Consider the following 12,480-nt stretch of genomic DNA (forward strand, 5'->3'; position numbering starts at 1 on the left):
CACACCCCTCCCAATGAACTGGACCCCCGTTTCGACCGTAGCGCTCCAACACAAGTCCGTTTCCTCCGTTTTGCGGTACGCCACACCCCTCCCGATGAATAGGACCCCCGTTTCGACCGTAGGAGGTCCGTTTCCTCACTTTTGCGGTACGCCAGACCCCTCCCGATCAACAGGATCCCATTTCGAAAGTGGCCGGTCAAACACAAGGCCGTTTCCTCTGTTCTGCGGTACGCCAGGCCTCGTTTCCATCGCCTGTTCCGTCCAAGCCCTCCCGATGAACACCACGCATTCCGTTGCCTCCCCATGAACACGACGCATTCCGTTGCCTCCCCATGAACACGACGACGATGTTGTTTCTCCATTCCGACCCAGCCATGTACACGAGCCCTGGCCGTACGTATGCGCGAGTAGGCGTTCGAGACCCCGCCCGTATGTACACATACGTGGCCGTATTTTCTTTCTTGCACCCTGGCCGCTGTTCGTACGTGTACATGCTACGTGCGCGCCTCTACTACGACACGTGCGCGCCCCTACATCCACCAGTATATATGTACGTACACGTTCGCGACCAGAATGACAACGCTACATACGCTTCGACCAGGTGGGTCCCGACTGTCAGGCACTTCCTTGTGTGCGAAGATGTAGCTGGTGGGTCCCAGCAGTCAGGGGCAAACGTTTTTTCACGAAATACAGTGGCCCGTCCGGTGGGTCCCCGCTGTCAGGTGGAGGAATAATTATTTTGCACCTAATAAGGAGGCACTTCCTTACTGCGGCCGTGGACCCAGCTGTCAGCATCTCCACGTACAGTCCACGTCCGATGGAAGCCATTCCTTGACCACATTGACCACGCCACGTCGAGAGCACCAGGGCAGTGGACGACGGCGAGGCCTAGGAAGGGGACGACGCAGAGCCGGTGAAGACACGGCAGTGGATGCCCACGCGTAGAGGAGTACGAGGGTTCACTGGTTCGCTGTGGTGTGAGGCTGCCGTCGCCGCAGAATAACAGGGGTGTGGGTGAGTAGAGGGATGGCCTGGCTAGCGGTGGGAGTAGTAGGGGGCGGTGAGGCCTCCGCCACATCGCAGCCGGCCACGGGAGGCAGGAGCATCAGGCACGACCGGCGCTGGTTTGGGTGGCTGGAGCAAGAAGACCAGAGGTTGAAGAAGCACTGCGGCCGTTGGATGGACATCGTACGGTCACTGGAGCTAGAATCGTGCAAATTGACTAAGTTGACAAAGCCCTCCGTCCCCGTCAACTTAGTAGGCCCACAAGTCAGCCTGCCACCAAGGTGGGTCCCAGCTAGCAGGGGGTATTCATTTTTTGTGCGTAATAAGGAGGCACTTCCGGTGGGTCCGAGCTGACAGTAGGGGGAATGTTTTTTTTGGCAAAATACGGTGGCCCTTCGGGTGGGTCCCAGTAGTCAGGGGCAAACTTTTTTTTCATGATATACTGGTGCGCGTCTGGTGGATCCCTGCTGTCAGGTGGAGGAATAATTATTTTCCGCGTAATAAGGAGGCACTTCCTTGCAGCTGGCGTGGACCCAGCTGTCAGCCTCTCCATGTAGAGTATTCTTCTAATGGAATTCGGTCGTTGACCACGTTGAACACGCCACGCCGACAGCACCACGGCGGTGGACGACGGCGAGGCCTAGGAAGGGGACAACGCGAAGCCGGGGAAGACGCGGTAGTGGATGCCCACGCGGAGAGGAGTACGAGGGTTCACTGGTTCGGCTGCGCCCATACACTCCTTCTTCCTCCCACAAACACCATTATCCAGCTCAAGCACGAGTTCTAGCTCATTTTGCTGCGATTTTCGATCTGCTTTCTCAAAGCACCTCTCACAAAACTGCTTGGGGGATTGTTCCTTGGTATGTGACTCCTCCAATGGTCCAATTAGTTTTTGTTCTAGTGATTTATTCATTGCATATTTTTGCTGCTTAGGTGACCCTGTTCTTGAGCTTGCATGTCAAATTTATGTGGTTCCAAGTAGTTTTGATGCATGATATAGGCTCTAGGCACTTGTAGGAGTAGTTGCTATCAATTTTGTTGAGTTTGGTTTACTTTTATTTGAAGTTACTAAAAATTACATAAATTTTTCAGCGGGAGAAATATGCTTAGGAAAATGTACCAAGGTGGTTCTTCAAGGAAACAAGGACCCAGGCTTGCAATGCGTGATGCTGATGATGAGCCACCAAGGGACGCTCCAGTGCGGCCTTGTGAATGGCCTTCAGAGGACTTCATGGATCGAGCGGGAATTAAGGAAGAATTTAACGCATATTTGCGTAACACTGATGTTGCGAGCTTCGAGGAAGAAAAATGTCGTCAGTACCACTATCTCACTAGTTCCTTTGTGATGAGGTTTGAATTTTCATCTTCACGTAATTCTCAAACTGTCCTATTTGATCTTTATGAAAATTCTTACACTATGGACTTATAGGACTTTACCACTGCTTGCAAACTTCCACAATGGGGTAGTGCTAGTGAACCTCACAAATCTGAATTTAGAGATTTTCTTGCTAGTATAACTATGGGGGAATCTAGAGATATAGCACAAGCTACCATAGGGAGCATTCACTTTCCTGCTATACATTATTTTGCTCTCTTCATAGGTAGGTGCATTAACGGTAAAGATGAAGCATGTCATGTGTGTGTCCCTGACGTTAGTATTCTTAGGAGTGTTGTGTTAGGAGATAAATCTTATAATTTGGGAGCCATTGTTGCACGTAGGTTGCATCTTAATAGATTTAATGGAGATTTCTTTGGTGGAATTTATGCAACCCGCATAGCTAATTTTCTTGGTATAACCATACGTGAGGATGATATTGAGTTGCCTCCTGCTTATTTGGATTATGAGGCTATAGTTCGTCATCAGTTTATTGAGAGGAATGATCAGTTCCTCAAGTACCAACTAATCATTGAAAGACACGCACCTATCATGCCGCTCTCCCTACTTCTACTTTCTTTGACTTTCAAGCAAGAGGGAGATATTCTATAACCAGAGAGGAGGCAGAAGAGTATAAGAGGAGGGTTGAGATAGCTCGCCTCCAAGCTGCAGCCCACGATGCAATGACTGCTGCATCTCAGTACGACCCCAACTACAACTTTGGATATCCGGTAGGCCATCCATGGCATTAGACCAACTTAGGCCAAAAGCCTAAGCTTGTGGGAGTACGTATTTCTCATCGACATTACATTCATGTTCACACACTCATTGCTAGATGTCGGTGCTCATACTTTTTCATTGTAATATCCATGCTAGTTTATTTTCTCTTTTTATGCTTTCTTCTTGTGTGTTTATTAAACCTTAAGAAAAACCAAAAAAATAGTTGTAGCTTTTAGCTAGTTTTAATTTCTATGCTTGTAGTAGTAATTAAAAAGAAAACCCAAAAAGATTTCATGTTCTTCTTTTGCTTGTTGGGAGCTTTCCCGTGTAAATAGATTTATTTCTTTTCCTTTCTTTGGGGGTCGATAGGAGAAGACCATAATTAAATTGTTGAAGTGGCTCTTATATGCATTATTGTTGATCTGACAAAAGAGCCCATATTACCTTGTCTTCTCCCTTATATTGAATGCTTGCAGATTCTAGCTTAGTCCAATGCACGTGCATTATTATTATCCACATCGTTCGGTCGTGCAAGTGAAAGGCAATTATGACGATATATGATGGACTGACTGAGATGAGAAAAGCTGGTATGAACTCGACCTCTCTTGTTTTTGTAAATATGATTAGTTCTCGTTCCTGATTCAGCCTATTATGAATAAACATGTTTGCAATGACAACTAGAGATCATAGTTTCTTGTGCCATGCTTAATTAGCTAGGAGCTTATAATGGTTTACCTTGCATGCCAACATGCTATTAAAATGGTTGTGATGTGGTATGATAGGGTGGTATCCTCCTCTGAATGATTTAAGTGACTTGACTTGGCACATGTTTACGCATGTAGTTGAAACAAAGTCAACATAGCCTCTACGATACTTATGTTCATGGTGCATTATATCCCACTCATGCTTGCATTCGGTGTTGATTAATTTTAATGCATGTTCATGACTGTTGTCGCTCTCTAGCTGGTCGCTTCCCAGTCTTTTTCTAGCCTTCACCTGTACTAAGCGGGAATACTGCTTGTGCATCCAACTCCATAAACCCCAGAGTTATTCCATATGAGTCCACCATACCTACCTATATACGGTATCTACCTGCCGTTCCAAGTAAATTTGTATGTGCCAAACTCTAAACCTTCAAATAAACATTCTGTCTTGTATGCTCGAATAGCTCATGTATCAACTAGGGTTGTCCGTATCGTCCATGTTAGGCGGGTTATTCTCAAGAGGAGTGGACTCCTCTCCTCACTCATGAGAAAATGGCTAGTCACTTGGATGCCCAGTCCCATGCTTTATGCAAACTAAATCAAAATAATTGCAAACAAAACTCCCCTAGGACTCTTGTTAGTTGGAGGCACTCGTTGTTTCGAGCAAGCCATGGATTGATGCTTGTTGGTGGAGGGGGAGTATAACTTTACCATTCTGTTTGGGAACCGCCTATAATGTGTGTAGCATGGAAGATATCGCCATCTCTTGGTTGTTATGTTGATAATGAAAGTATATCGCTCAAAATATTATTCATCTCTATTTCAAAACCGAGTTCTCGCACCTCTACAAATCCCTGCTTCCCTCTGCGAAGGGCCTATCTATTTACTTTTATGTTGAGTCATCATCCTCTTACTAAAAAGCACCAGTTGGAGAGCACCGCTGTCATTTGCATTCATTATTGTTAGTTTACATTGAGTATGACTTGACTGGATCTCTTTTACCATGAATTACAATGTCTAGTCAGTCCTTGATCTTTAAAGGTGCTCTGCATTTATGTTTTGCGGTCTCGGAAAGGGCTAGCGAGATGCCATCTTGTTATATCATATTATGATTGTTTTGAGAAAGTGTTGTCATCCGAGATTTATTATTATTGCTCGCTAGTTGATTATGCCATTGATATGAGTAAACATGAGACCTGAGAGTTATTGTGAATATGGTTAGTTCGTAATCTTTGCTAAAAACTTGAATGCTGGCTTTACATATTTACAACAACAAGAGCAAACAGAGTTTGTAAAAGTTTTTCTTTATCACTTTCAGTTTGTCAACTGAATTGCTTGAGGACAAGCAAAGGTTTAAGCTTGGGGGAGTTGATACGTCTCCGTCGTATCTACTTTTCCAAACACTTTTGCCCTTGTTTTGGACTCTAACTTGGATGATTTGAATGGAACTAACCCCGACTAACGATATTTTCAGCAGAATTGCCATCGTGTTATTTATGTGCAGAAACAAAAGTTCTCGGAATGACCTGAAACTTCATGGAGCGTATTTTTGGAAATAAAAAAAATACTGGCAAAAGATCAATGCCAGGGGGCCACACCCTAGCCACGAGGGTGGGGGGCACGCCTGCCCCCCTGGGTACGCCCCCCTACCTCGTGGGCCCCCTGGAGCTCCTCCGACCTCAACTCCAACTCTATATATTCACTTTCGGGGAGAGAAAAATCAGAGAGAAGGATTCATCGCGTTTTATGATACGGAGCGGCCGCCAAGCCCTAAACTCTCTCGGGAGGGCTGATCTGGAGTCCATTCGGGGCTCCAGACAGGGGAATCCGTCGCCATCGTCATCATCAACCATCCTCCATCACCAATTTCATGATGATCACCGCCGTGCGTGAGTAATTCCATCGTAGGCTTGCTGAACGGTGATGTTGCTATGACTTTGCTATGCTTAATGCTTGTCACTAGGGCCCGAGTGCCATGATTTCAGATCAGAACCTATTATGTTTTCATGAATATATGAGAGTTCTTGATCCTATCTTGCAAGTCTATAATCACCTACTATGTGTTATGATCCGGCAACCCCGAAGTGACAATAATCGGGACCACTCTCGGTGATGACCGTAGTTTGAGGAGTTCATGTATTCACTATGTGTTAATGCTTTGGTCCGGTACTCTATTAAAAGGAGGCCTTAATATCCCTTAGTTGCCGCTAGGACCCCGCTGCCACGGAAGGGTAGGACAAAAGATGTCATGCAAGTTCTTTTCCATAAGCACGTATGACTATATTCGGAATACATGCCTACATTACATTGATGAATTGGAGCTAGTTCTGTGTCACCCTAGGTTATGACTGTTACATGATGAACCGCATCCAGCATAATTCTCTATCACCGATCCATTGCCTACGAGCTTTCCATATATTGTTCTTCGCTTATTTACTTCTCCATTGCTATTTGTTACAATCACTACAAAATACCAAAAACATTACTTTTTGTTATCATTACCTTTTGCTACCGTTACCACTACTATCATATTACTTTGCTACTAAATACTTTGTTGCAGATATTAAGTTTCCAGGTGTGGTTGAATTGACAACTCAGCTGCTAATACTTGAGAATATTATTTGGCTCCCCTTGTGTCGAATCAATAAATTTGGGTTGCATACTCTACCCTCGAAAACTGTTGTGATCCCGTATACTTGTGGGTTATCAATGGAGGAAGGAAGGAAGTTTCCAGGAGAGGAAGATTGCATCAACGTCAATTCAGAGGATGATGATGAGTCAACCAGTCAGAGGAAGAGCAAGAAGCGCAGTAAGAAGCGGAAGGATAAGGTAGTGATGACTGTTGTCGGTGTCAAAACCGGCGGATCTCGGGTAGTGGGTCCCGAACTGTGCGTCTAGGCCGTATGGTAACAGGAGGCAGGGAACACGATGTTTTACCCAGGTTCGGGCCCTCTTGATGGAGGTAAAACCCTATATCCTGCTTGATTAATATTGATGATATGGGTAGTACAAGAGTAGATCTACCATGAGATCAAGGAGGCTAAACCCTAGAAGCTAGCCTATGGTATGATTGACGAATATATTGTATATCTATCGACTAGACTGGCCTTGGTTTATATAATGCACCGGAGGCCTAGGATAACAAGAGTCCTAGCCGAATACGCCGGTGGAGAGAAGTCCTTGTCTTGATCGCCAAGTCTTGTGGAATCTTCCTTGTATGCGGTAGCCGTCCGAACTGGCCCATGAGTATACGGCCACGGGGGTCCTCGGCCCAATCTAATAGATCGGGAGACGACGTGGTGAGTACCCCCTAATCCAGGACACCGTCAGTAGCCCCCTGAACTGGTCTTCAAGTTAGGGACGCTCCTCGATTCTTCCGAACTGTTCTTCATCTTCGGTTGCCGGTCTTGAGAACTGGTTCAACAAATATTCTTTATCTTCGATCTTGAGGATCGCCGAAATGCATTCGACGAGTTTACACGTCGGGTATCCGAGGAGCCTCTTTAAGTTTCCGGCCTTTATCAATGCCTTGTTTATTTTTATGCCACACCTCGGGTTTGAAGTTGTTCCCGGGAGGCAGGGTCCTCTTGCGACCGAGCTCCAACGCCGGACTGCATTCGAGGTATCTTTTGCAGCCGAGCACCAACGCCGGACCGCTTCCCAGCTCTAGCGCCGGAATGTATCCGAGCTCCAACGCCGGACTGTATATCCGAGCTCCAACGCCGAAATATATCCGAGCTCCAACGCCGGACTGTGTCCAGGCTCCAATGCCGGACTATATCCGAGGTGTCATATCACCTTGGTTCAAAAAAGTTGAAGGAGTTTCGCCGAGCTTAATGCCGGAAATGCCCTCTATGGAGCCAGCCACTAGCGCCCGAGCTTTATGCCGGACTGCTTCCGAGGTGGTGCACCACCCCGACTATGGGCCGATTTTTTGTCAATATTTTTTATTGGTGCAATTTATTCTCTGCCGAGATATATAGCCAGTAGCCCTCAAGGTGTGTATCGGTCTAAAACCCGAGATGCACATGAAGGATGACATAAGACCGCTGATCCCAGTAGCCGCTGAGACTCAGGTTAATTTGCAAAATTGGCCTGAGGATCAAGTCGTAGCTCGGCAGAATACTTCGGGACACAAAAGCGGCGTGCTCAGTCCTCAAGACTCAGGCTGGGTGCGGCCGACCAACCTGAGGATCAAAATCTCCTCGGAAACTATATTGCACATAAAATTTTCTGCATTGGACAAGCAATGCAGTAGCCCCCGAGACACTGGTCGGGTGGCAACACCAGATCAAGGGATCGATGTGCCCCTTTAATATTTGTAAATAATAAGCCCGAAGCCCAGTAGCCCCCGAGCCTTAATGTGGGCACAGGTGGCCGAATTAATGATGAATATCCATAGTAAAATCACAAATTATGTGTAATGACTCTATGTATCCAAGTACTTTACGTCATTAATGCTCGGATCCGCATTGTACAAAACTTTGTTGACCGACCATCGGCTTCCACCTCCTTGGCCAATAGCCAAGGAGTGTTTGTCCTACTTTATAAAGCCTTTATGAGGGCAAAGATTTACGACAAACAAGGCAATCTGGCCACACGGTTTTATAAACAAAGGTACGCAGAGAGATATGTTATATTACTGTTTAACAAAAGAAATGTCTTCCAAAGAAAATAGTCCCGCTATCGGTTCCTTTCTTTGGGTTGTCATGCTAAGCATGATCATTAAACCTCAGCTCTAATGTAAGAGCAAAATATCGAGGATTTAGTTTGAGAGGCCAGTTAATAGCCCCCGGTAGTGTTCGGCGACAGTCGGGGTAAAGCCGTAAACACTTCGGCCAATGTTATGAATGGCCCGTCATAGTCATCGGATCGCTGACCAGTTTACACTTATTGTGACAGTCAGTTTTCGGCTTTCTCCACTAAGGTGCTTAACCATGTGAGCTGGAAGCACAATCGCAGTGGTTCTCCCATTGCACGCCTAGCCGAACAAAACGGAACGTAGGAAGCAAGTGCAGGAGCCGGGCAACCCAACTATTGACCGAAGACACAATTCGAAACCGATGCATATATAGCAATATCTGAGAATGTTTTTGCCGAATCCCTAAAGGTGTCCGGCCTTGCACTGCGAGACTAATGCTAGAAAAGCACAAATAGTTTAAAAGTGCCAAAAAGCTTGGAAAACTAAGAAACGTCAGTAAAAACATGACGTCCGAACAAGATCAAGTGTTCGGTGCCAATCCGAAAATTGGTCTTAGAAAAAAGAAGTGCTTCTGTCGTCCTTTAACATGACACATCCCATCTCAAGACTTCGAGCGGTTCAGCCTACGGCTTCAACCTCCTATCCCGAGGGCGGAGTACTTCTCATTAGGCCAGTTTAGCAAACTAAACTCTAGCGGCTTTGAGAGAGAAATTAGGCTCCCCGGCTAGTGACCGCACACTCGCGTCGAAAAAAGGAGTGATAAATAATAATAATAATAATAATAATAATAATAATAATAATAATAGAACTTTGCAACGACTGAGAAGAAGAACACTTATTATAAAACGGCTCAAATAAACTTAAGAGCCCCCAAGTGACTTGGGTAGAAGAATGATTGCATGTACTGAAGTACTTATATCATATCTATGTTCAACCGAACTTTAAACGCGTCTTAACCGACCGTCAGCTTCTCCCTCTTCAGTCCAGGACCGAAAAGTGTTATGTACTCCATCGGTCGAGAATATCGACGGTGTTTCCAATAACCAGGCAATCAGGCCATAAGGCTGTAACAGACAAAGCGCGCTCAGGGAACTTATGCTATATTACCGTGAAGTGTAAGAAGCATCTTTGAAGAAAATAGTACCCCCATCGATACCTTTCTTCGGTGCTCATTGTTATTATGAGACTTGTGCAATGGATTTTTTTACTCATGAGTTCCGTTGTGTGCCGACCATCATTGAAAACTATAAGAGCGCTAGCTTTTGGCTTCACCCAGTCTGAGGTCCGGCTCGGTTGACCCGATCGTGACAATCGCAGAGGTGCTCCCTTTACTCCCTAGCCGAACAATCGGGAACGTAGGGGTAAACACAGGAGCGAGGCAACCCAGCTTGCAAATCGCTTAAGTCAATATGGTGCATATTGTGGCATAATACACGAACAAGGAACGAAGCCGTACAAGTATAATCATATGCAAGAGGAAAAGCTTCATAAAGGAAGCCCCCAAGTAAACGGGGTATTTGAATTTATGCATCACAAACAAAGTTTGGATAAGGAAAAAAAATTTACAAGCAACTTTTTTCCAAAAAAGTATAATGCTTGGTCGAACCGAGCACAAGTTAGAAATTAAAGCTTTGAGCATGAAAGCGACTTAGCTGGTTAATGTGTTGGGTATTGATGACGCGGTCCGAGCTCGATGCGGGGCAAGGTTCCATCCCCCAAGCTGGTCCTGAGGTGGCGGAGCGGAGAGCTCGACACGCCGAAGTGGTGACATAGCATGATCAATGCAGACCGGTAGAGTGACGCCGAAATCCCCGGATCATTTTCCTGTGCACAAAAAATAGTGCAAACCGGAGATAATAGTAATAATGATAATTAAAAAAATGTTGCATAATAAATAATTTATGCAAATTGAGTAATAAAAGAAATATGGCCCGGCGCCGAAGTCAATGTCGATGCAGGGCGTCGGCGTGATGCGGTAAAGGCGTGGCAAAGCCTGAATTCACAGGTCGGTCCGGGTTCTGGATGCGGCATTCGCCGGACTATGTACGGAGACTGACCGGACCACCATGCGACCGTCGTTAATGCGGCCACCATTTGATACACCTGTGTACATATGATGGACAAACCAGAGTAATAATTCCTTGGGAAGAATTGAACCCAAACAAGCAAAAAATACTAGGATTAATAGCACCTGGTTTATTTGTTGTAGCAATCCGAAGGAAGGTGATTCCCAAAATTGGGACTCGATCCGCACACCCATTACCGGAGTAGGTTGATGAAGAGATGGCGAAGCCTCGATGTCAGCCGATGAGTCGAAGTAGGTCGGCGTGATGGACACCAGCTTGAAGAAGCAATAGTGCGGCCCTGCCGATGCAGGTCGTGACGTGGTCGATGCCGGCTTGATGAAGCGACCGTGCGGTGATGCCGGTATGCCCGCTCCGTGTAATCCATGGGGCGGCGATGTTGGTGATGATTTATCCTTCGCTATGCCGGGCTCTTGTTCGGCTTGCCGAGATGATGATCTGAAGAAGTTGAGCTTGGCTAAAGTGACGACGTGTCTAGCATAGGTCGGCAGCCGTAGAGTAATATTGCCGGACTGGTTTGACACCAGTGTGATGTTGAAGATCATGTTCAAAAGATCTTAAAGTTAGTGGGGTGTGTTCGGGAACAAAACACAATACCCCATACAAAACTTCCTTCAAAAGGGATGTCCGAAATCCCGTTCATAAAAAAGATGAACTCGGGTCGTATTCGTTTTCGCGCAGAAAATAGATCCGAAAAGTGATGCACTAATCGGAAGGTTCCTGGAGTTTGGATGGTCGGATCGAGCTGAAATTTTGAGAGGTGGTAGATATAGGAATTCCGCAGCCGATCAATGGTTGGATCTTCCAAAGGAAGTCTGAGCTAGAAGCTGGACACCACGCCCTAAACTCATCCAAATTCCCATCCAGATTTGACAGGGCTCCGGTATATCGTGGATTGCCAGAGATTCCACCATCAGAACTCGACGAAATTTTCCAGGGTTGTTATAGACTCAATTCCGCACAATTTGACCAAAGAGATCGTTAAAGAGACGCTCGAGGAGGCGGTGGCGACGGATACGCGTTCGCTGTCTGGAAAAACAGCACGGTCGCCCGAGGGCAATGTTGACGTTGAGCCCCCGAGCTCCATGGACGATTCCTCCATGATCTTGATAAAGATCGGAGTTGGTGTTGATGAAGTCCCTCGTCCAAACATGGTGATCTGAACACGGGGCGTAGTTCTTGGTCGAACCAAGGTGACCAGTCGAGCTGGTGACGAAGATGCCGAAGTCACAGTTGATCTTGCAGGCGAGCCATCGATCTTTTTGTCGATCACACAGCGGAACTCTCAATGAAAGCACCAATGTCGGTGTCAAAACCGGCGGATCTCGGGTAGTGGGTCCCGTACTATGCGTCTAGGCCAGATGGTAACAGGAGGCAGGGAACACGATGTTTTACCCAGGTTCGGGCCCTCTTGATGGAGGTAAAACCCTACGTCCTGCTTGATTAATATTGATGATATCGGTAGTACAAGAGTAGATATACCATGAGATCAAGGAGGCTAAACCCTAGAAGCTAGCCTATGTTATGATTGTCGTATATATTGTATATCTATCGACTAGCCTGGCCTCAGTTTATATAATGCACCGGAGGCCTAGGATAACAAGAGTCCTAGCCGAATACGCCGGTGGAGAGAAGTCCTTGTCTTGATCGCCAAGTCTTGTGGAATCTTCCTTGTATGTGGTAGCCGTCCGAACTGGCCCATGAGTATACGGCCACGGGGGTCCTTGGCCCAATCTAATATATCGGGAGACGACGTGGTGAGTACCCACTAGTCCAGGACACCGTCAACTGTCGAAGGATTGGGTACACCTAGTACCAGCAAGAAAGACAAAGGTGAGGCCCTCGGCAAGGAAACTTCCATGTGCGCTGGCTGCCGGGAGGCCATGGCTG

This window comes from Triticum urartu, chromosome 2 (genome assembly GCF_003073215.2).
Source record: "Triticum urartu cultivar G1812 chromosome 2, Tu2.1, whole genome shotgun sequence".
In the NCBI taxonomy this organism is placed as follows: Eukaryota; Viridiplantae; Streptophyta; class Magnoliopsida; order Poales; family Poaceae; genus Triticum; species Triticum urartu.